We start from the raw sequence: 23,463 nt of genomic DNA, 5'->3' as shown, positions 1-23,463 counted from the left end.
AGTTTAGGTCTTAGTAAATATTGACAATGGCCTTTTTCTTTGTCTGTAGAATGATGTCTGCAAGGAACGTGTGTCATAATGCCTGATCGTGGAAGAGGATCTCACGCCGATGTTATTGACAGGTCCGGATTTTAAATGACGTTTCGACGTACCTCGCATGTGATCATCAAGAGCTGCTCGGTAACCCAGGTAAGGTGCTTTTATTCTACAGTCTATTCTACAGCCAAGTGTTCAGAAACTCTATATATCTGAGGTGATCGTAAGCCTGTGTTGCCCAAGTCTGAGATTTACACGCTTTACAATGTTTTAAAAATGACACAATATAAATGCAAAACACAGAACTCGATATGAGCCGTCTGTTCTTTGCTTACTGCATTTGTTAAATAAAATGATCTCTATAAGTAACCTTAAAGCTCAAGGCCAAAATGCATCATCATAGCAGGTCAAATTTTTTTTTTCTTACACAAACTTCACACTTGGCTTGAAACCATTACTTTTACTGGATTTAAACTCTGCAGCTTTTTTTTCTGAAGTACTTTGGCTTTCACACCATGATCTTATAGTTGAACCAGACCTGTGCTTTTTAACGCTTTTAGCACTTGCCACTTGAGGAACTGCAGTCATTACATACTGGACAAGTCATTTTCTTGTCGAGAGCAGCTGTGACATTTTGTTTGTGTTGATTTGGTGCTTTCTGGTCAGTTGGTATGTGTGTGTTTTTTTTTTTCTCTCTCACCCTTTTAGTCAAGGCAGCCAATTTTCTTTCGGTCTTAGCTCCATTTTCTTTGCTCCGTTGCTTCTTGATCAGTTGCACTGTTCCGTATGAACAGATTGTTGGATGTGAGCAGTATATTTAGTCTCTGGCACACAGAGTGAAGTATTGCTTCTCTCATTTTACTCTGTTTACTGTGAATATTTCCAAATTACAGACAGGTCACTGCTGAGTCTGTGTTCTCTAAAGAAACAGGATGTTTTTCAGACATTGACACAAAACCAAGAGCCATTTATTTCTTTCAATTCATTCCAGCAGGGAACCCAGGCTTAGTATTTGGCTTTTATTTCGCTTATCTCTATCAACCCCTTGTAGTTCTCCAGAATCCACCTGCCAGATTTTTAGTGTTATTCCTGTGTTGGGTTTTCATGCTAATAGTTCTAAAAAATTACAGGTTTTCTTAAACAAAAGTATATTTGTTTTTTAAAAAATATATTATATTTTTTGGCATGTACAGTATCACAATTCCAAGTAAGGATCTCATTCCATGCGGTGCAAGAGCATGGACTCTATCTGTCTGTCTGTCTGTCTGTCTGTCTGTCTGTTATTGAGGAAGTATCACAAACAGTCATGTAGAAACAATTTTATTATAGTTTTGTTATTTTAAAACACAATAAAACAGTGAGTAAAGGAAAAAGAAAACAGGAAACAGAAAACACACACAATAAAATAAATAAAAACAAACAAACAAATAATTTAAAAAAAATTAAAAAAGAAATAAGTACAATGGGGGGGGGGGGGGCAGAATCAATCACATGGTATCGCATGGACATTTTGACAAGACTTTACAATCTCAGTTAGATCAGCATTATACCCGTTTTGCCACAACATTTCGCTGTCTAACAAATTGAATAAATGATGTTCACTGTGTGAAGAAATCCCACTTGTCCAACATGGTTTCTTTTGGACACTTAATGCACGCTGACTGTTTTCTTACATAAACTTTATCAAGCCTGCTAGCATAGGTGACATAAAAAAAAAATCCATCTTCTCTCTCACTGTAAACCAGCATGACACTTAACAATCCTGGGAGTCTCATGTTTGTAGAAGAGGGTAGATACAACTTTCTTTCTAGTTTCTCGAAGGAAATGTGTGTTATCCCTAACGGTTGGTGGCTGTTGGGGGAAAAAAAAACTTTTATTCTTCCCAGTAGGGAAATTTGTCTTTGGGACAATAAAAGTTTACCTTACCTTATTTCTATACTGTTTTGTGGAACATATTTGTGTTGTCTTTGTGACTATAAGCTGAAAAATATCAACCAATTTATCATTCCCAATCCGAACATTTTCCCAGACCGAACCAATTATTTTCTGAAGTGGATTATAATTTTTACATTTAAAAATGGAGGTGAATGTATTCAGTTTAACTTGAGATTTTTGAACATCAGGCTTTTTTTTTTGTAAGTCCTTTAACCCATTCTTCTAATTTGTATTCATTTTCCTGTTTAAAATCAGTTCTTCTCTGGTTGAGAGCTGCATCTTTTCTGTCTCGTACGACTTTGTGTGCTAAGTGAGTTAGCTGGCGTGCGGTTGCCTCCACCTCATCTTGTCTTTTTGCTTTGTCTGTTCTGGGACAGTGTGTCTGCTGCTTAATTTCTGTGGCAGAGGTTGATTTATGGGCTCTGCACAGCACAGCAAAGTGGAGTCATCACGCTCCCTAAGCACTGCACTCTCTCCATCATGTGGATCAGCCACACTTCTTGGGTGTACTCGGCCTGTCGGATTGGTGTGTGACCCAGTTTCTGTTGGTACTTTCAATTTCCAGACCCACTCTGTTACTGGTATTTCGAAGGAGACAGATATGCAAGTATTTCTAGACTTTCTAAATGCGGTGTAGTCCAGAATCATTCACATTTTTCAAACGACTGGACGTTTCTTGAGGTTTGCTATACAGTAGTCATAAAATGGCAAGTGATTTTTATTAGAAGCTTTTTCTCACAAATTATGGGCAAACAATTAAAAAAAAAAAGCTTAATAAATGCGCTGAAAGTTTTTAATTTTGTAACACACAATAAACCATATGTTTGAAAGTACGCAATAATAAAACTCTACAGCATCCCAACATATTTAATGGCTAATACAGTGTCGCTTGAACGTTTGTGGACCTTTTTTAAAAACTCCCGTAATAGGATCCAAAACAATGTCCTAAAAGGAAACAAGGTGAACGCAGTTAAACAAATGCGGCAAAAATGTCTTCATTTAATTATTGAGAAAAACGATCCAGCGTTATATATGTGTGACTTGCAAAAGTATGTGACAGGCAGACTGTGATGTATCTCTGTTCTTTAAATAAAATAAGGCTCACAGAGATTTGATCATCATCTCATTGACTGAAATCATATGGAATATAATTGAACCTTGAAATGAAACCCTGATCCTAGAGATGCTTCACATACTTTAGCCTGTCACCGATATGTAATATCGGAACATATATAATATTAGAACATTGCATAAAGATCAGGACTTTTTAGAATAATTAAAGAAAAATTAACCTTATTGCTTTGTCACATTGCCAGTTTGTCTTTTATAACCAACAAATGAAACGAGTAAAAGGTCTTTTTTTTTTTTTTCCTCTGCAAATCCTAGGTAAATTTAATAATGCCTTCTGTCCTGTAGATGGAGCTGCAGGGTTAAATGTGAAATGAGTGACCAAGACTGTCCTTCAAGCCTTCATTTTTTTGCTTATTCTTTTTAAAATACAGTCAATAACTCACTTAAACATTATAAACTGTTATCTCTCTGACATAAACGTAGAATGTGCGTAGATGTTTGAAGCTACAGCCCCTCGCCTTACACTAGGTAAATATTGTAAGAGGTTAACGATTGACCTTTGTCATTTGGAGGTTCTCCAAGGCAAAAGAGCTCCAAGAATAAACCCAAAGCAAAACTCCAGGCCAATAAACAAGCATGTATGTTATGTTAGTTGCTTTGCTGACTGGGGCAGACAGTCGTACCCTGGTCATTATCCTACAGCATCCTGAGTATACAGGATCCTTTGTCCCCATTGAGATTCCTCACTTCAGACGTGCACCGACAGTATCTCGTGCGCCTCCCTGCCCCATCAGCCAACCTTCACTGTCCGCTTTTGTCTGGCCTGCATAAGAGTGATGACACCTCTCATTGTGCTGGCAATATGACAAACAAGGAACAAGATTACCTGTGGCATCTGGGTGGTCAGGATAGATGGGCCAGTGGATCTGTTGCAGTGCATCTCTTCTGCAATGCATTATGGTAGTGCAACAAGGGCATGTTTTGTAAGCTGACTGATCTCAACATGTGTACAGTTCATATAACAGGAAATCTCTCTTTCTCTCTCACCCTCTCTCTCTCTCTCTCTCTCTGTAATGGATGGTGATGGGTGTTCTGCAACAGCGAATGGTCAAAGTTAATAAGAGCTGTTAAAAGCCTCACCCCCTCTGTGGCATTATTTTATTTGTGGCAGTGGGAAATAGTACCAGATCCTGAATAATGGCAGCACAGCATCAACACTAAAATATATTACTGATGTTTACCAGCGGGCATTGTGGAGCGGAGCAATTCCTGTGCATTACTCACGTTCATTTTTCTTTTTCAGTGCATAGAATAATGCACACTATTATTGTACATAATTGGATGGTGTTATCTGGAGCGACTGCCAGAATTGTGTACATTATAGACAGGAAAAAGCTTAATAAATTTACAAGCACGGTTTCATTCTGAAATAAATAAGTTCATCAGAAAGATTAGCACGATCAATTCAAAGCAAGTACATTTTTTTTGTATACGTTATTGCCAAAATAAATAGAAAGTCAGCTTGCCAGGTCATACCCAAGGTGTTCAATGGGGTCGAGGTGCAGGACATTTAAGTTCTTCCATTCCTACCTTGGCAAGCCATGTAGTCCACTTTGTGCACAGGGGCATTGTCCAACTGGAACAGATCTATCTCTTTGTTACAGCAAAGGGAACTCTTGATGCTACAGCATCCAAAGACATGCTATAAAAATGTGTGCTTCCACCTGTCTTCCGCAAAAGTTTGGGGAAGATCCACATGCAGTATTAGGTGTCCACATAATTTGGGCCATACAGTTGACTCTATACTACAGTTGACCAATAGTTAAGATCATATTCTTGAAATTGAAATACCCCTTTGTGCATCAGGCGATCCCTGAGCTATATAAGACACTTAATCGTAAATCAAGAGCATTGTAAATGTGCAGTGTTGTGTAGTGGGATGTAGTAAGAGTGAGTTTGTGAATTAAGTGATGTTGTGTAAGAGATGATTGCTGTAAAAAAAACATAGAAAATATACTGTGATGCAAGAAAAATTTCTGACAATAAAGTATTATATCATATATCATATCATATAATACATGGGCACTAAGAAAAAAAATGAAATTAATTACTTGAAATTAATTATTTTGGCTGGGTTTTCCTCCTCAGGAAACTCCAACTCTTTAAGCCACATCCAATATACAGACACATACTAATCATAGTACATTGTGTCTATGTCTACTATAAATATATTGGTTTGATTAGTAATGTTAAAGTTCTCGATTATTCTTTTCATTTCCTGCCTAGGGTTAAGTTTTGTTCTTGGAATGATTCACAGCCAGTAGAGATCTTATTTTTTCCCCCTGGGTAGCATCCCACACCTAATCTAAAGAAAGGGCATTGAGAGAAAGCTTACAAAGCCAAGGGGTTAAATGAAAAGTGCTTTTGTGACTTTTGCCCTCAAGGGAAGCCACTGTGTTTTCCCCCACATGCATTTTTCCCCCTCTCGCACTCTTGCGCTCTCTCGCTCTTTCTCTCTCTCTCTCTCTCTCTCTGCTTACGGGCTAACAAAAGAGATATTCTAGATCGGGGTTTCTGTCATTTGAAAGCATTGACCTTGCCTGTGCTTCTTATTATTAACCTAACCTCTTTTTTCGTCGTGAGTGGAAAAAGCACTTGTGCGGGTGCTCGGTTTCAGCCACCCATACCTTGAAGAATTGCCTCCATAATAATAGAACCTGTGATTGTTCACAGGCAAAGGGAAGGCAATCCCTGTGATAAGAATGATGGCTTTGCCGAGGAGGTGGGATATAAACATGGTGATGAGAGGGATGGATTTGAGATGGAAAAAGTGGAGACTTTACATCCCATAAGCCCTTCAAGTGCCAAGGTTCTGTGGCTGATGGGACAATGGTCAATGACAGCTTAGCTTTGATTCCAGGCTCAAGTTGTGCAAAGACATCTGGATCAGCTGTAGGTTCATTGGGAATTTAGTGTGGTTAAACCAGGGCTGGTACGTATAAAGCTTCTGAAAATTCCTCTGAAACATTTTCTGAAACGATTCTTGGTTATAATTGTCTTAGAAAAGTTCTCAGTTAACTTTCAGGAGGAAATATGTCCCACTTTGTCCTTTTCAACAAAATTTTCCAACCAACAGATATTGTAAAGACGTAGACTATACTTCTCAACGATGCTAAAAAAAATCATCACCAAACCATGGTCGAATCGGTAATATATTAGCGTGACGTATCAAAATAATAGATGCGAAGCGGCTTCCACTGAGCATTTTCAGTTCCTGCTACTCAGTGCGTCTGAGATTTAACCTCTTTAACTCGAGACGTCACGGTAGTCTGTTCAAACACAAACCCCATTCAACTCAAAATACAAGACACCGACTAACCAGAAGATAAGGACGATTTAAAATATGATAACCTTGTATTGTGCACCACAGAAGAGTACCAGAAAAGATGGTCCAAAATGTCAGGTGCATAACAACAGACTGTAATAAAACTCCTATATGAAGTTTTATATGAACATTTCTCACTCCAGCAGTCTTCGCTGGTACAGAGACAGCATAAGAGACTATGCTCCAGTAAACGTAAGAGCCAAAGCCAGTGATTAACTAAGCACAGGATAATCAACTTATAATAGAAACACTTTGCAAATGAAAGGATCAGATTAGATAGATTATGACAATTCAAGCGTTTTTTTTTTTTTCTGTTATTTTCTCTCTAATCGAATGTGTGAGAAACATTTTAAGAATATCTTTAAGGTTTTCACAAGTGTAGTAGTTGTAAACATTGAGATTATTGAAGCATAACTCCAGAATCCTTATTCAGACCATCATGTTTTTGGTCAGCAGAAGTTTTACATCCAGCGCATAGAATTAAATGTGTATTTGCGACGCATCTATCCAAAAATCTCATGCAACTCTAGTTGTCTTTACCTTCACTCACACCTGGAGATTAATGAGTGCTTTACTTTGCAACTGATATCTCAATGTGTCTTCAAAGATCTTTGTAGACACTGTTTACTAAGAGACGGTGAAGCAGAACAGTGAAGCATTTTGTTCCATTAAAACGTCTGAACGGGGGCCAGTTTAAAAAAGAAAAGTGATAACAATTGCGTTTCGGCCTGAGCGTTCTGCCCAGCGTGCCAGGTCTTGAGTCGTGTGTGAATGCAGCGCGAGTGCTGAAAGCATGCGCTGTTGTCAGTATGCAAGCCGCGGAGGAGGCTGCAAAGCTCAGCTGTGTTTCCTCCTGGCACACAACCAATTGCTTTCAATATTTCTTTTTGAAAACGTCTTCCCAGGCAGGTAATTAAGTTTCTTCCCACCCCTCCCGATTCTACTCTTGGCACGGATCTCGGAGTGTAAATGATTCCAATTGAGCGTGGACTGGAATTTAATTGATCAAAATGTCATCCTCTCTGCCACTCATGTGGACGGAGGGTAATAAAAGAACTGAGGGGAAAAAAGTTTTATGGCTCTGGCTTGCCAGCTGAAAAGGCAGTGCCAAGCTGTCGAGGAGGGCTGGCTATGTTAAACGTGCCAATAAATATAAAATGTGTGCTGTGCATAGAAAAGAACTCGGGCCTTTGAAACGTTATGGTTTAGACTTGAGTCCTGAATAACAACCGGTTTCACCTTCTACGGCTTACAGTGAAGGTCCGTGCAAAATGTCCTACTACTGGAGAAGCAGGAAGTGTTCCAACTTCTACATTTATTACAGAGAGAGCTCACATTAGGACTGTCCTTTTGGTGTGTCAGGTGATGCAGTGATGTGATTAGCTCTTCCTTCCTCTGACCTGACTGAGATCAATGAACGCTGTGTCCTCATCGACAGCCCAGCCCCATTAAAGAGGCATCAGTCTGTGTCCTCACAGTAGCCTGCCAAACCCCCTTATTCACTATCAAGTCTATGGATCTGAGACACGCAGCGCAGACAGACATCATTTACTGGTTAGCTTAAAGATGGACCGTCTGCTTTCAGTAGACTATTTTTCTTCAAATTGAGTCAAAACATATCCATAGATGTGTTAAGGATCACGTCACGAGTTCCTCCGTGGTGCTGTAGCGCGCATCACGTTGCTTGGAGTCTACAGATTAACGCATGACCCCTATAATTTCCGTGTGTAAGATCCATCAAAGCTTAGTCCTCAGTCTGTCCTTTACTTCCCAACTCTGCTTTATTTACTCAATTCACTGACGCTTTTGTTATGAATTCTTGAAGCAACTGAAAGGAAAAAGTACAGCATTATATTGGAAATCATTGTTGCCTTTAAGCAGAAAAGCCTTCTCTCCACAAATGAGTTTTCTGCTGTTTTTCTTCTTTCTTTTCATACATCACCTCATATATTTTTCTAATACAATTGATCCTTTTTTTCCCTGCATTTGAAATGAGCTGATGTTTGCTGTGCAACAGCACTGTGGATAAAAGACCTTGCAGTGGCAGCCATCCAAATATCCCTTGTCTAATGTCAAGCCCGAATTAGAGAAATCTAATTCATGATTCTGATACCATTCTCCTTTATCTCATCGAGCACTCAAAACGGGGACGGACGAGCGCTCCAGGTTGTTAGGATTATTGCAGCCGACAGAAAAATGCTCTGAATATGTCTGTGAGCAACAAAGTGTACAATATTAAGTTCACACAGGGACATTATGGGCTACTATATTTACTGCAATACTTGTAGCTGATTAATTTACCATTTGTGAATATGGAGCCAATTTATTGGGTCTTCATCTAAGAACATGCATGCCAGTAAACGCAGATGACGTTTTAGTAATTACTCTATGGACAGGCCAGAATTATCCCCTTATCATTATTTATTTATTGTCAGTAAACGGGAGAATCTGGGATTGAACCTGGAGTTTTAAGGATGTGTGTTTAACCACGTTTAACTTCATTAGTCCGAAGCAGGGTTACGTGGTTCATGGCACAGCTGATTGTGACATTTAGTGACACTATAAAACCCCATAAATAACAAAGCTTAACAAGGGCTGTAAATGACAAAGAGGTGACTAAACGTTGAAAAAGCACATCTTGCATCTTACAGTGATGCAGCTCCAACAGCAGTGTCACCTACGATAGACAAACCGATGTTCCGTTATTTTTTCGGGTGCCATTACTTTTGATCTTAAGTCTTAATTTGTTGATATGACAAAACTGTGCTTTGGATTGCTTTGTTTGAAGCCATTAATATGATATCTTTAAACCTGATTTTGACATCTGTTTATAACTCTACAGGTACACAGTAAAAAAACAACTCAATTCACATTAGTGAGTTTCCTTAAACATAAATATACATAAACCCAGATGCACTCTGAACTAACACAACTTTTGTGAATAGCACATTTTTTGGGTAAATGCGCATGAACACATTACGGTCGACTAATGAGTTGCAAAAAATTCTTTCTCCTCCATGTTTTGTGAATGTGTTAAATACTGATTATTAAAAACAATAATTACTATAAGCTTTAGAAAGTATGAATTAGGTCTAGCCTTGGAAAAAGAAACTCCTTTCACAGATAAGCAATAAGGCTGTGTGTATATACAGTACGTGTGTGTGTGTGTGTGTGTGTGTGTGTGTATATATATATACACACACACCACACAAACACTGCATTACTACATATTGCCATAATTTGTAAAAACACAATGCACAGAAGAACAAGAGAGCCTTTGAATTCGATAACATTTCATCAGTCACTTTGAATACACTGTAGATATATTGCTGGGGAAAAAAAAAGCTAATGAGAAGATATTCTCAGGATTGTAAAATCCCACAGATTGTTACTGATTATAGGTGTAATGGAAAAGCAACCAGGCTCTTGAGAGCTGGAATGTGAGCACTCGAGGAGGAAATCTTTAGCTTACAATAGTATGCCACAGCTATTTCAGTGACCGAGGCTCATATTCTCAAGCTAACCATCCATTGCTGTGGCTTTCCCAGGTTTTTCTGTCCATGTGTCAGACATGTGCATAGCCACACAAATACAATAAAATGCAAAGGTTTATTTTCTCTGACGGATTGCAGATTAAGTCGGAGTTAGGACATCGAATGTGACTGAATAGTGAAGATAGATGTGAGCTGTTGCACGATACGGACAAAATCCTACATTATATCGGCGCACATTTCAAATGCTATACGCTTTGCAATATTTCAGAAGCCTGCTTTGGGTATTATACTGGCTCACCTGTATTAATGCGACCAAATCATTTTTGGTTCAATCCACATTTGGGTTGAAATATGCTCTGAAAAAATGTCTCAAAAAACGAGTTAATTTTTAGCATCTGAAATCGGTTAAAGTCGCTCACAGCAAGTTGACAAAAATGAACAAAATATATCATGCAACACCTAATCGAGACTCATAAATATTATGTCATTGTTTGCTGAACTGTTAATTTACCACAGAACATTTACAAACAAGGGCAAAACCCTATCAAGCTCATTTTCCTCACAGATATCAAAATACAGAAATTAAAAATCTGTGACAGTGAGATATAGACGCATAATTACCACTAAGAGTTGCATGTATTTTGACAGGGGAGGCTGGACTGTAAAATTGTTTTGTTTGGTTTTGAAGTCGATAAGGGAGCAGCTGCCAGTCACGTTGATGGACAGTTCAGTGATGTAACTGTATATCTGAGCGAGTGTGAAATGGAGGGGAAATGACTTTGAGTGACTGGTTTTATCTGCCGCCTTATATGCGCCTCATATTTACCATAAGCTCCCCATATCATCTCATATCTATCCATCAGTCGCTTCCTCAATAGCTTTGTCTTCCAGAAACGCTCGTGTGCAAGAACGGCACCCTGCCTCTCCCTCGTCTCCTTTCTGAGCTCCCTGGCCTGATTAGCTTATGAACTGTGACTGACATTTGACTATTTGCCTGTGTTGGCTTTTTTTTCCCTGACCCATCACTGTTTTGCCTGAGTGATTTTGCATTCACGAGAAAAAAAGACGGAGCATCTCCAAATCCTCCCTGATCCATTCTCATGCCTGAGAAGATCTTATCAAGATGTAAATGCCTCCGATAGCAACGGTTGATTTAATAATGGAGTGAATTAATAAACAATTTGATATGTAAAGGAGCCTTCGGTAACGGCCATTAAAATAAAAATTGATTCCTATGCATACATATGGTTGATCTCTCTCTCAATCTCTCTCACACACACACTGACATCTGCGCATTTAGAGCTCAAGCTATTTCCAGGGAGTTGGATCGGGCTGGGTTGACTGCCAATGATGAGATATTGATTAGCTGGGAAATGTCAGTGTTGAATAATAGCCTTGAGCCATGTGGGTACGAGCGCACGAGAGGGGCATTGCCTGTGCTCAGCCACTGGGGGAGGCTGTTAACGTTCACGTAACCACCATCTGTCATCCAGAGCTGCTGTCATTTACGCCGGGTTGAAGGGCGGACGCATGGCGCGCCGAAGACCAGGCAACAGTGGATGTGCTCTTCGATTTAGCTTTGTTTTCCTCACAGCCTCTTGTTTTAGAGGTTCATTTGCTGAGGCCCAAATAAATAAATAAAAACAACACAGCCATGAAGGCAGACAGCAAACACATAGCTTTGTCAGTCAGAGGTGTTGGGAGATGAGCAAGACATGATGAGGTCAAATCTTTAGAGATTGCCCTCATCAAATTGCCTATCACAGTCTATGGTCAGCTGTATCACCCTGGCCCATTTGAGAGATATATATATATCTCACACATCTGCGGTATTTCTTTGCTCATTGCTTTTTCTTGTTTTTGTGGAGAGAGAGAGAGAGAGAGACTGGTGCTTTTGTCCTTTCCTAAGAAAAAGTGATACTATAGCAGTGGAAAGAGAGCCAGGAATCGCCGTGTGTGTATACAGGGATTAGAAAAGAACGGGCATGAAAATGTTAAACCCACTAAATCCAAAGGAGCATCACGGGGGACTCGATCATTTACAGTAAAACGAATAGTTTTAAGATCAGCAGGCTTTTTTTTTTTATATTAAATTATTTATTTTTTTATTCTCAGAAACCTGTGACTGTGACACCCCCCCCCCCCCCCCCCAAATTCTGATAGGAAGGAATAAATAAATAAGGATCCCCATGACAACAGAGCGAGAACAATTGTCACGCTGTGCAGCGGATGACTGGCATCGCACTCCCTTCATCCCTCCTTAAGGCCCCCGACGGCAAATGCCAGAAGATATATTATTCATGTAGGCACGCTCCAAGCACTATTGACAGGAAGCGGGAGGGAAAAAAGTTCCCCTGGTGTTCAAGCTTGGGCAAACTGCACATGTTTCTCTCTTATACACAGGTGAGAGGTGTGGCCTTTGTGACGGCATTTGCGAAGAGCGAAAAGCTTCATCTCTTGACAATGGTAATCTATTATCAGTGGCCATTTAAGTTCAAAGCTATGATCGGATAATCGGCCGAGTCGGCTGCCACCACGCACAGCTCAAGTTCTTTTAGCACCAGAAGCCACCCCAGAGAGGTGATCAGGTGCCGCCAGATTTCATCCCTTAAAGCACAAGAGAGCATGCAGCATGTCTGTTATTCAAATCCTTCTTCCAAGATCCTTTTGTTCATTCTGTAAGATTAAGCCTTTAGAAAGCAATTAGATGATGATAATCACAGTGAATTGTGCCAAAGACTCCCATGGTGGGCAGCCATAAGTACAATTCAAACTCACTTACCGTGCTTCACAAATGATAAACATGCTTGCATAAGGATTAGGACAATTAAATAGTGGCTTTTTATATAAATTTGGATTCATCCTTCCGTTGTTTTCGGCTGAAGTTCTGGTCCAATTTCATGACAGCTCCAACTTTTTTGCGTTCGACAGAAAGTTGCTCCCGTACATCAGCGTGCTTCCCATCGCGTCGTCTTTCTGACATGCCGAGGCATGAAAACCACACCAAAAATCTACAGTTTAGACACATCTCACAATAAGAGATTCTGTTTCTGCTTGTCACACCGTGTGGTACAGTGTCCATGCCATCATAGTTTTGCCATTCCACAAAATGCTTTGCCTTTTCTAACTATTAAAATTTGGACTGTTGATTCTGCCAAATGCTGAGCAAAAGTTTGTCTGTTTACTTTCCTGTCTCTTGAAGAAAAGTCCCTTTAGCTATCGTTCATCAGCTAGAGAAAGATTTTTGGCACTGCCACTGCTGTATTTGTTTGTTCGTTTGCAGTATTCTTGACAATAAATAAATAAAATCTGGAAAATATAACCAAATTCAGTTGCGCCAATTCAGTGTAGGGAGGTTGCCATTAGAGCCTCGTTCACACTGCAGGTAAAAGTGGCCCAAATCTGATTTTTTTTGGGGCCAAGTGACCAGGTCAGACTTCTTCAGGAGTAGTGTGAACACTCAAATCTGGCCCAGATCTGATTTTTTTCAAATCAGATTCAGACCACTTCCATATGTGGTCCTGAATCAGACCCAAATCTGATTTTTTCCAATGTGGCCGCAGTGTGAACACCCAAGGCGGATTTGATGCGACTTTTATGTCCATTGACAGTCACAATTATGCGCCGGCGAGTACTCGCACGAACGTCATTGTTATTGTTCGTTTGCGCATGCGGGTCAGTTCGAAACAGCAAACAGTTCACACTGGTATCTGATATAGGCCACATTTTAAAAGGTATTGTGAACAGTCAAACAAAAAATCAGATCTGAGCAAAATATCCGAATTGCGCATTAAGACTTGCAGTGTGAACGTGGCCTAGAGCTCTAGTGTTGTTATATAGTGCTGAAGATAAAACCTTTTTAACGGCTTAAATGTCCACAGCAGTTTAATTGACCAGCGATTTTATTCCCAAACAGGGTCTTCATGGCCGCTTACCAATTCTTTATGTTCAAAGTGCTGAAACGTTCCTACCACCTCATGATGTGCGAAACATACACACCCATTATTATGCTGTCTGCTTACTATAACCTTATTCATCTGTTTGAATGGAAACGCTGTTTCTGTATAATGGAACTGTTTTAAAGAGAAAAACATTTTTAAAGGTTGATAGATTGTAAAATATTTGTTGTCAAAAATCGATTCACTTTGTTTATATAAGGCAGTTCGTTAATGTAATATAGCGAGTTAAACTAACCTAGCATATTAGGAACCGCAAGATTACACGCTAAAATTTGCTCCTATTCGTTTGCATTTTTTTGCTGGTTTATTTTACGTGCATATAAAATGCAATCATCATGGGTTATGACTCAGTTCCGATCTTTTTTTATAAACAGGGATGTTTGTTGAACAGTGTCCTGCAGCTTTCTAACAAAACTAACATTAAGTTTGTAAACTTTGTCATAACTAGTATTCATAATCAGTCCTCTCAGCTTCACCTCGCTCGCAGGTACAGAAATACTACATTTCTTTATTAAATGAGCTGTTTTCTAGTTTCAGTTTAATGGAGATAAAAACATATCCTGAGACTAGGATTCCAACAAACACTTCTATACCTTAGCAGTTGTCTGCGTTGTCACCAGCTCGGGCATGAACCAGAGTAGACAAGAGCTATGAATATTCAGACTTTTATTGGCTCTGACAAATAGCTAAGGAGACATTGACACATGGCACTCTCAGTTACCCTGCATGGGCCACCGCTGTTTTTCTGGTCTGCCTTCTCTAGCTTTGCTAGAAATTGGGGTGACAGGTGCTTGACAACATCTATTTAAGGCGAAGAGGGAGATTAATAAGTTAATTAATCATTCTGTGTCATTCAAAATGGCCCCAAGAGAGTTATGCTGCAGTTTCTTTTTAAAAACAACATGGCTGCTTTTACCTTTTTTTTCCACAAATCTTAATTGTTTTCACCCTACGAAGCAGGCTGCTATTTTGGCCACAGCCCTTAATTATGATCGGTGTGTTATTGCTCAACAGAGCATAGCAAATTGCCGTTATGTTGTTTGCCTGAGCCTAATCTAATTGGCACATTGTCACAAAAGTAATTATCTGTCATTTAAATTGATGCCATAAGCACAAGTTAGAGGCACACCTGCTGCCACAAGCAGGACCCAGACTTCCCTCTCCACACCCGACCTTCTCATTCTCTCTCTTTGCCTTATTATACCTTCAGAGATGTTGCATGTAAAGAACGTAAGGTCAATCCTAAATCACAGAGAAGTTTAAACCTAATGTGTTGTAGAATTTTTTATTTTTTTTACACAAGGGGTGTAATCTTTTTTTTTCTTTCTTTCACCGATAACTACTTTGCAAAATTAAGGTGGTCACGAGCTGCTCGTGTAATATTATTAGTAATGTTTTTTTTACGTAGTTAATTGCCATAAACCAAACCAGCTGAATAAGTCATTGTTGTGTGATCTATTAAAAAAAAAAAAAAGTCAATTATTGAACAGCAGCATTGTAATTGTCGAGCGGAGTTAATTGATTTAACGCAACAGTTTTGCTGACCAGACTTGTCGGTTATTATTGTCAGATTTCGTCATTGACATGAATTCTGTTATTTGTCTGCAAATTGTTAGACAAATAAAAGTCCCATGGCAAGTCTGATGGCCTCAGCAAGACTGAAAAAGTAAAGATTATAAATAAAAAAGAAAAAGGAACACCTTCGATATTGAAGGTAATATTAATTTTGAGACAGAGACCTGACATTGTATTTGGATTGGATTGGATTTTATGATTAAATAATAGTATTTTTTCATTTTATTGCATTCGTATGCAAGTGTAGCGGGAAATATTAAACAGAACTTTCCTTCATGTAGCAGAAAAATTCATTCAGTGCTTTTGCTTTGGCAGCTTGGTAGCTTTATTCATAACGCTGTCGAATCCCTAGCAGCTTCCAAGTCAACTGGATCTGTCACTTCCTAAAGAATAACCAAGATTTATTTATGGTGAATGTTTCACCTACCAGGGAGTTGGGGTTAGCTTTAAATGAATTTGTCTGCATTTATTGCTATTAAATTGTTTACCGAGTCTCGAACCTAGTAAGAAATTGACTCTTGCTGCATGACGTCGACTTTCTCTGTAGCAGATCATGGGTGGTTCTTTTTGTCGGCCTATTAAAAATTCAGAGAAGGAGGAGACGATGATGAATCGGGCCTTATTAATTTTAGCTGTAGATAAATAATGCATGGCTCTCTGGCTCCTTCCTATCTCCCTCTCTGGCCCTTCCAGTCCGTATCCTTAGTATCTGTCACATCTGATATCCGGAGAGTTCATCTGGACGTCAGATACGCTATGAATAGTCTCTCTGGAGTTCTGCACTGTCCAGCCAATTCCCCATCCTAAACAAACACACAGCAGCATATTTTGGGATATTATCGCGATACTGTGGACGAATAAGTAAAAGAACAGAAATGATGACTGAGCCTAGAAATGAAATGAGACTAGAAAGGTCTTGTGTTTTTTTTTTTGTTTGTTTGTCTGGACCCTCCCTCTGAGCTTGTGAGCATATTTATATGATTAGGTAGCCGCTGGTCAGTCTTCAGTTCTGTTTCAGTTTAAGTCATTCACCTGGAGCTCGGATACAGTGATAAACATGATGAATTTTGTTGAATATTTAGCTCTAGGGAATCTGCACATAAGCAGATTTCTGAATACGAATAGCTACACACCTTTAATTCCCGAGCAATGAATTCATTCATGACAGGCGATTCCTTTAGTTACTCACTGTTCTATATAGTTGCCTCCTCCCCATCTTCTTAATGTCTTATCTTAGATATGGGCATCTGATCCATCTGATTTATTGTTTGATAAAGTTGCCACTGATCTGCTGTAAATGTAGCTGTCAAAGGCTCTTGTCTGAAGGGACCCACAGTTTGCCCTTGACAAATTGTGTTCTGAAAGGCAATTCCTCTCAACAGTTCAGGAAAAAGAGCCTCGGCTTGACAAGACAGGCAAGAGGCATCTTCTTGAGACAGGGATATAAATAAAATACAAAATGAAGAAGGAAAAAAAGGAAGGGGGAAAAAATAAATCAGAGGGTCCCCTCCCTCTTTCATTCTGGGCCAGACGGATGTGCTCGGGTGGGAGTCAGGGTTGTCAGTGATAATCTTATCTGCCGATGACGGCTAGCAGAAACGGGACAAAGGCAGCCGAGCCTGACTCGAGGTCTGATGGGCCGCTGATTGCACAGATGTCCAATAGAGGGGCAGTTGCCGTGGAAATGATGAATGACGTGGCCTGGCCTTTTGCCCCCCAGTCATAAGACGGTGCTTAGAAAACAAGAGAAACTTCTCAATCACAATCATCTCACAAATTTTGAAAACTGTGTGTGAACATGGAGGGTGGATGTTCGACTTTTAGGATTTTATGATAAGGGTCTTATGATGTAGATGTGTATGAAATTAAGTGGTTAATAACGATGCAAAAGACATTTTTTAGTATCTGTAGACTTACTGCTTGATTTACATGATAGCAGTTGTTATATGGTTCTTTTGAATTTTGCATTAGACTCAGAAACAAACAACCCTCAGCCATAAAGTCTCTTTCTCACACACACACCCTCCTTCCCACAATATATGAAGGATATGAAGTCCCATGACCCCAGTTTTGTAATCTATAAGAGTGCATCAGTGTCAGTGTCCTATTACAGGCCGCTGACTAGCTAACTACTATTTTAATTTGGCCCACCTTGTTTATGGCTGAAATGTTCAGAAGTGGGGTCGAAAGCAGAGGTGACGTCCAGTCTATACTCTTTACTACAGTTTAAATCAGGTGGAATTGAGCAATGAGTGCTAGCCTGTTAGTAACCTTGACGGAAAAAAAAACAGCAGTGAGCGGCTATGACAGCACCGCAGACCTGAGAACAGAGATTTGGAGGTCAAAACATTTCATACTTTAACAGGAGGGGGAAAAGCTACTGACAGATAATTCATCATCATATCAAAGTTAGCCCAGAGAATACACTGCTTTGTAAAGCAAAGTGCATACTCCATCCATCCATAATCCATCGCGTCTCTTTGTCTTCTTTCGTGAGCCATTTGTCGTCCCGATCCTGAGATCTGCAGCATCCGGCTGGGAATGGTAACAGACTGGCCACTGCAGGCCTCCATCCGAACCTCAGCTTATTGACCAGCTTTTTGCTTGATCAATATTTAATGTCCTCTTTGACAGAGATCACATTCTGTGGTGAGTGCTTTTTTACCCCACTCTTAACCACGATGCATGGCCTGGGGTCTGGCGGGCTGCCTGGATTTATTTTTCCAGAGTTATTACATGTAAAAGCGTCATTTGGAGCCGTGCTCTTTGGCTCACTGGCTTGTCTGATTTCTTTTCAGACCTGACTGGTGATGTCAAGATGAAGCCATGGGGTGAGGGGGGCTATACAAGTGCAGATTTTGTTTCTGCCACTAAACGGTTAGTTGAAGTGATAACTCCGTGTCATCTGTAGTCTGGGAAACTGAGAATCCTTTGTGGTACAAAATAAATGTTATTTTTACAGCGATTTAATGCCATATAACAAAAAAACAAACCAATATATAAAGTGTTCTAAAGGGGTCCCCAAACAAGGGGTCGTGATAGCCAAGACAACGCAGTTAATAGGGTACATTTTATATTAGACTTGTTTTGTTTTATGACGCACTGCAGTAGCATAGTTAGTAATATAAACAGACAGATTTCTCATGTCCGTCTGCCTCTGCTAAATAAACTAACATCTCACACACATAACAAGAGGTCATACTATTCTAGACATAAAATCCCTAAACACTATAAAGTTTGACTTGAAATCCTGAGAGACAGGAATATTTGGGTTCTGACATGATGTCTAGAGAATGTTTATGTAAATCTAAGTAAGGGATAATCATCATAATGCCAATCATAATTGTTTTCTGGGTCTGTGCTTTTTTGTTACTTCAATACATCTGTTGCATGTGATTAAATGAATCCTAAATACTGCATGTGCAAAATAAAAATAAAATAAATCTAAATAAATTGCCCAGATTTATCAAGCAGGGGTTGATAAATCATTAACCCAACCCCTGGGATATAAGGTGCAAATTGTGTATCTGGGCCTTCGGTTCTTTTGGTAAAGTCATGTAACCTTCGTACTTTGAGCCCTATTAGCCATAATAACGACCTATTTCTTAAAGGTGTTTCAGTACATCTTCATAATGCCTCTTTGAAAGACACTTTTTTTTTTTTTTTAAAGAACCTCTAACCATAATGGGGAAAACCTCCTTAAACAGAAAATAACCCTTATTACAGAGCTAGTGGCTAAACCTTGTATATTGTTTAAAGTCACAACATGTCTCGGTAACCAGAAGAATGGTGTGTACACCCGATCCAGCGCACTTCATGGCTAGAATTTGACGCATTTCACTTTCATCCCTAGTTTTTATCCATCTCCTGATGCACGCTAGTGAGCAGGTTAGCGTCAGATCCAGAGGACCCAAACCAGATTGAAGGGAGTAAATGATGAAAAAAGGCATGCCAAGACAGCTGCCCTCGCTCCCAGCCTGACGATGACAGCCGTGCTCTTGTACACGTCAAAAGTGATATGATGATTGCACGTTTTCAAGAAAGTGCCGATGCCGGGTGCGAAGGATCGTTGGCATGCCAAGCAAGAGTGTGTGTGTGTGTGTGTGTGTGTGTGAGAGAGAGAGAGTGAGTGCTCCAGCTCTGTGTATCACTCTTTGTTTTAGCATCAAATGCCATCATGATTAATAACCTGCAAGGAGAGAAATGAGAGGAGAAGGTAAAGCCCAGATTCTCACGGCAGTGCTGGATTACTCAAAAAGGCGTTTAATTAACAGTGACACTGTCTGGCCTGCACAGCTCTCTGAGCAGAATACCAACACACACCATGCTGGTGCTCTGAATGAGTCAGGCCTATATTACACAGATTAGAGCGGATGTAATTCTGTAATAATAGCCCTTATGAATCTTATTGTACATCTAAAGTTTTCAGTAAACCTTTTCGCTATTGTTATTATAGGAAAACATAGATCCGATGTGAAGGTGGTTGTTTTCTTGTCGTTTATCACAGTGTCTTATTCTGTTTTTGCTAAAGCTCTTTTTAACAAACAGTTTAAAATACTTGTTATAGCTACTTAATGTACCTTCCCATGTGTTGGTGAATTTACACTTACACTCGAAACAGTATATCATCATGAGAGGGCTTTTACGGGTCGATGTATAACCTATTTCAAAGATGACAGAGACATTCAGGTCATCCAAGCTGCATAACTCCTATTTTTCCTGTGGCCAAGTAATAGATAGTTGCATAAAGCTTTCCTCTCTGGTGGTATTGCATTGTCTGTTTTATTAGTGCATCACAGTCTGGCTTCACAGTTCTGCTTTTCCCTCACAATCGAGATGATATCTTTTTAAAAGCTCATTGTTATGAAATATTTCAGACACATCCACAGCATTGTGATGCAGATTGCTGGCAGCAGTACATGTTTCCGCAGGCTTAGGAGCTGCTTTTAGTACTAAAAGGCTCCCTGAATTTCTTTAAGGCTGATAAAGGCTGACACTTTCAAGTCACCCAATTTACACAGTTTTATACTGTGTGTTTTCTCCAGTCTTAAAAACTTTCCCTTGCCACCATGTAGGACAATTTCAACTCCCTGTTGAGCAGCTCGAATGTGCGATTATCAAGGAATCGGGCAGGGCTTCTTGCATTACACGCAAAACTGCTTTCTTTCTCATCAAATATGAACTCAGCTTCGAAATATTTTTGGGCTCATTTATTGCACAAATTCTCTGTAACTGTTCATTTCCTTTATTACAGTCGTTATACTATAGGACGTTCATGTACAGGCTGCTTCTGTGATTTCTGTATTGAAACAAATTCATACTTGAGTCGGTTCGGTTGGTTGGAACTTTGTCCCCTCAGGCCTAAAGCAGCGTTTTAATATTTCCACACTCGCTGCACACCGCAACGCTTGAAGTACGTCGTCGCTTTCTACGCACTTGTGTATGCAAGGGAAGCCGTCTTAAAACAATTAACTACAGACTTTCATAATAACCCCTGACCAAGCCTGCAAATATTGTTTGGTCCTAGCTGGAATTAATTAAGCTTCGTACCAAGGGAGAGGATGACAGCGTGTGATAATGTATTTTACGTGATATGGACCATTGACTGCCTTTCCATAGCTCGGGAACAATAATGAGAGAAATATCTGTGGATCCATTCAGAGCGCTGATTGTTTGTGGGTATTAAATTGTGCGTACATCTCTGAATGCCGGGGCGAAAGAGGAAAGCCATTGTCAAAACATTTGTTAGCAAATTGCTTTCTCCGCTATTGTGCCAGGTTTGATGGTTTCTGTATTTCTGAAACGGACAGAATAGAAAGGCCAAGCTTCAAACAGAAGGCCACAGTGGAGAATTCATCCCTGAGATATCTAAAGTGGCGATTGTTCTTGGCATACGGAAGCAAGGTTCGAGCTGCAACAATGACGGACATCAAGGTTTTTTTTTTTTTTCTTTCTTCACACTTTAAATCATGAAAAGACGACTTATAAAGGAGGGACTGGAGTATTGGAACAGGTCAGCAGTGAGCCATGGCAATTCTGCTTATTCATATACACACAGCGCTCCCAGGTCATTTTCCACTTTCACACACCAGATTAAAATATGCAGTTAAAATATTCCCTCGCAAGACTGATATTCAAATAGCTAGGAGCTTCCTTCTATAGTTCCACCACCATAGTGCAATTTCCAATTTTCTATAGCTGGTGCATGAAGGTTACACAAAGGGCATGTGAATGCACTGCAATACTGCGCTTCCATCTCATCTTTTGTGTGTTAGAATAGAACCAATTCTTAAACCTTAAGACAATAAAAAAATATATTAATACAAATAACTGTTTTCATATTTGATGAATGAATACATTTACTAATCCTGATCAGGAAATAATGAAGCATGCAACATGAACAACCTGTTAACATGAACAATATCCATTAAATTTGCTAATATTTACGTATTAACTTCTTAACGCATATTGTTAATTAATATATTGCCTTATACACTGTTAGTAAAGATCATTTGGGATGTTATTTTATTGCCTGTGTAGGACAAAACTTGAGACGCCACCCGAAAGGTGTATGGAGCTCAAACGTGTGATGTGGTGATCCCAAAGGGCAGTACACTTTGTAGTAATATGTACTGTATACTTCAAGCTTATTTCTATCATGTTCTGTGATTCAGATCAGATTCTGGAGTGATTTAAATCTACCAAGATTAATTTCAAACAAACTTTTAAGAATGTTAATGATATTTTAGTGTGCGAATCTATTTGTTCTGAAGGGCTGCTTGATGTATTTAAATACTGTTCATACTGTGATGTGTATATATATATATATAAAATTACTAAATAAATCTTAGCAAAATTTGGCAAAATGGAGTATTTAAGCAGAATAATATATTGTGCTGCATTTGTACACATTTGATATGTTGATATTTTTGACTGTTCGTGATATTAAGTCAGAGTGAGTCAACAAGATGTTTATAATTAGCTAGCGCCAATATTATAGATGACTCAGAGGCTGTTAATATATACATATACGCTTCATGATTTCCTGATACGCTCAGATTAGTGCAAGTATTAATTCATCATTATGAAAGCATTAGTTAAGTATTACTGCATTGCGTGTTTGCAGGGCTGCTTCTGTAGTGTACAGAAGCTTTATGCATTATTGACATTTAATAACATTGTCATGCATGTAGTTCCAGACTGCTGTGCAGAACACAACCGTATCGAGGTTCAGTCAGGACTGAAAATATCGCATTGGTCTGCGGGCTTGACAACTGGCTTGCGTTTGGGGAAAAATAAAGATTTATAATTTAGGTGGATGCCAAAATGAGCCATTTTCTTTACTTATTTTAAACGGTGGTAGTATTTTTATAGGGTATTACTTCAACTTAATAGTGTCTTTAGACAGTGCAGGTACACAACCAAGGCAAAAGAATAAAATATCTGAATATTGCAAATACTGTTGAAACCGAAGCGAGCAGATGTTTTTAAACGATGTACAAATGCTGCCTCGGTTAGAAGGACAGAGGAGATTTCTGTATTAATAGACAACATGATTACCGGGAAAGCAGAAACATCTCTGTGTAAACTAGAGAGAAAAATAATCAGCCTCAAGTGTTTAAACAAAAAAAGTGTTTTTTTTTTTTTTTTTTGGTGTTTTGAATAGATTTTAGATCTGCCAAATGTTACGTTTACAAAGGTTCTCTGACCTCACACCCACAGAACAAACAAACAATGTGAAGTAATACAATAAACATGACACATATCGGACATTAGGATGTTATGGTAGTCAGGAAAACCATTGCAACCGTGTATTGTGTGCACTGCAGATGAGATGGAGTAAAATCTACATTATAAGGATATAAAATGCTACTGCAGTTTATAAAATAGCATTTGTTAGAAAACAGGATTGCATAACGCAGAATCACGGTCATTACATAATGAAGAGGTAAAAATATTGCTTTGAACAAGTAAGCAAATGTTTACAGTGTGTGAAGGAGAACAAAAT

The 23,463-nt window shown here is 39.2% G+C and overlaps 1 protein-coding gene across 6 annotated transcripts in view; it reads left to right on the top strand.

Annotated features, from left to right (window-relative positions):
- Positions 1–23,463, top strand: part of akap1a (A kinase (PRKA) anchor protein 1a) — a 75,301-nt gene that overhangs the window by 6,919 nt on the left and 44,919 nt on the right. For all 6 annotated transcript variants that reach the window (XR_007138870.1, XR_007138871.1, XR_007138868.1 and 3 more), the window contains exon 12: positions 50–189. The gene's annotated coding sequence lies outside the window, so the exon portion shown is untranslated. The remainder of the gene's footprint in view (positions 1–49; positions 190–23,463) is intronic.

Source organism: Tachysurus fulvidraco, chromosome 20 (assembly GCF_022655615.1).
Source record: "Tachysurus fulvidraco isolate hzauxx_2018 chromosome 20, HZAU_PFXX_2.0, whole genome shotgun sequence".
In the NCBI taxonomy this organism is placed as follows: Eukaryota; Metazoa; Chordata; class Actinopteri; order Siluriformes; family Bagridae; genus Tachysurus; species Tachysurus fulvidraco.
Note: the sequence above shows the minus strand (reverse complement) of the source record. Positions and strands in the feature narration are given on the sequence as shown.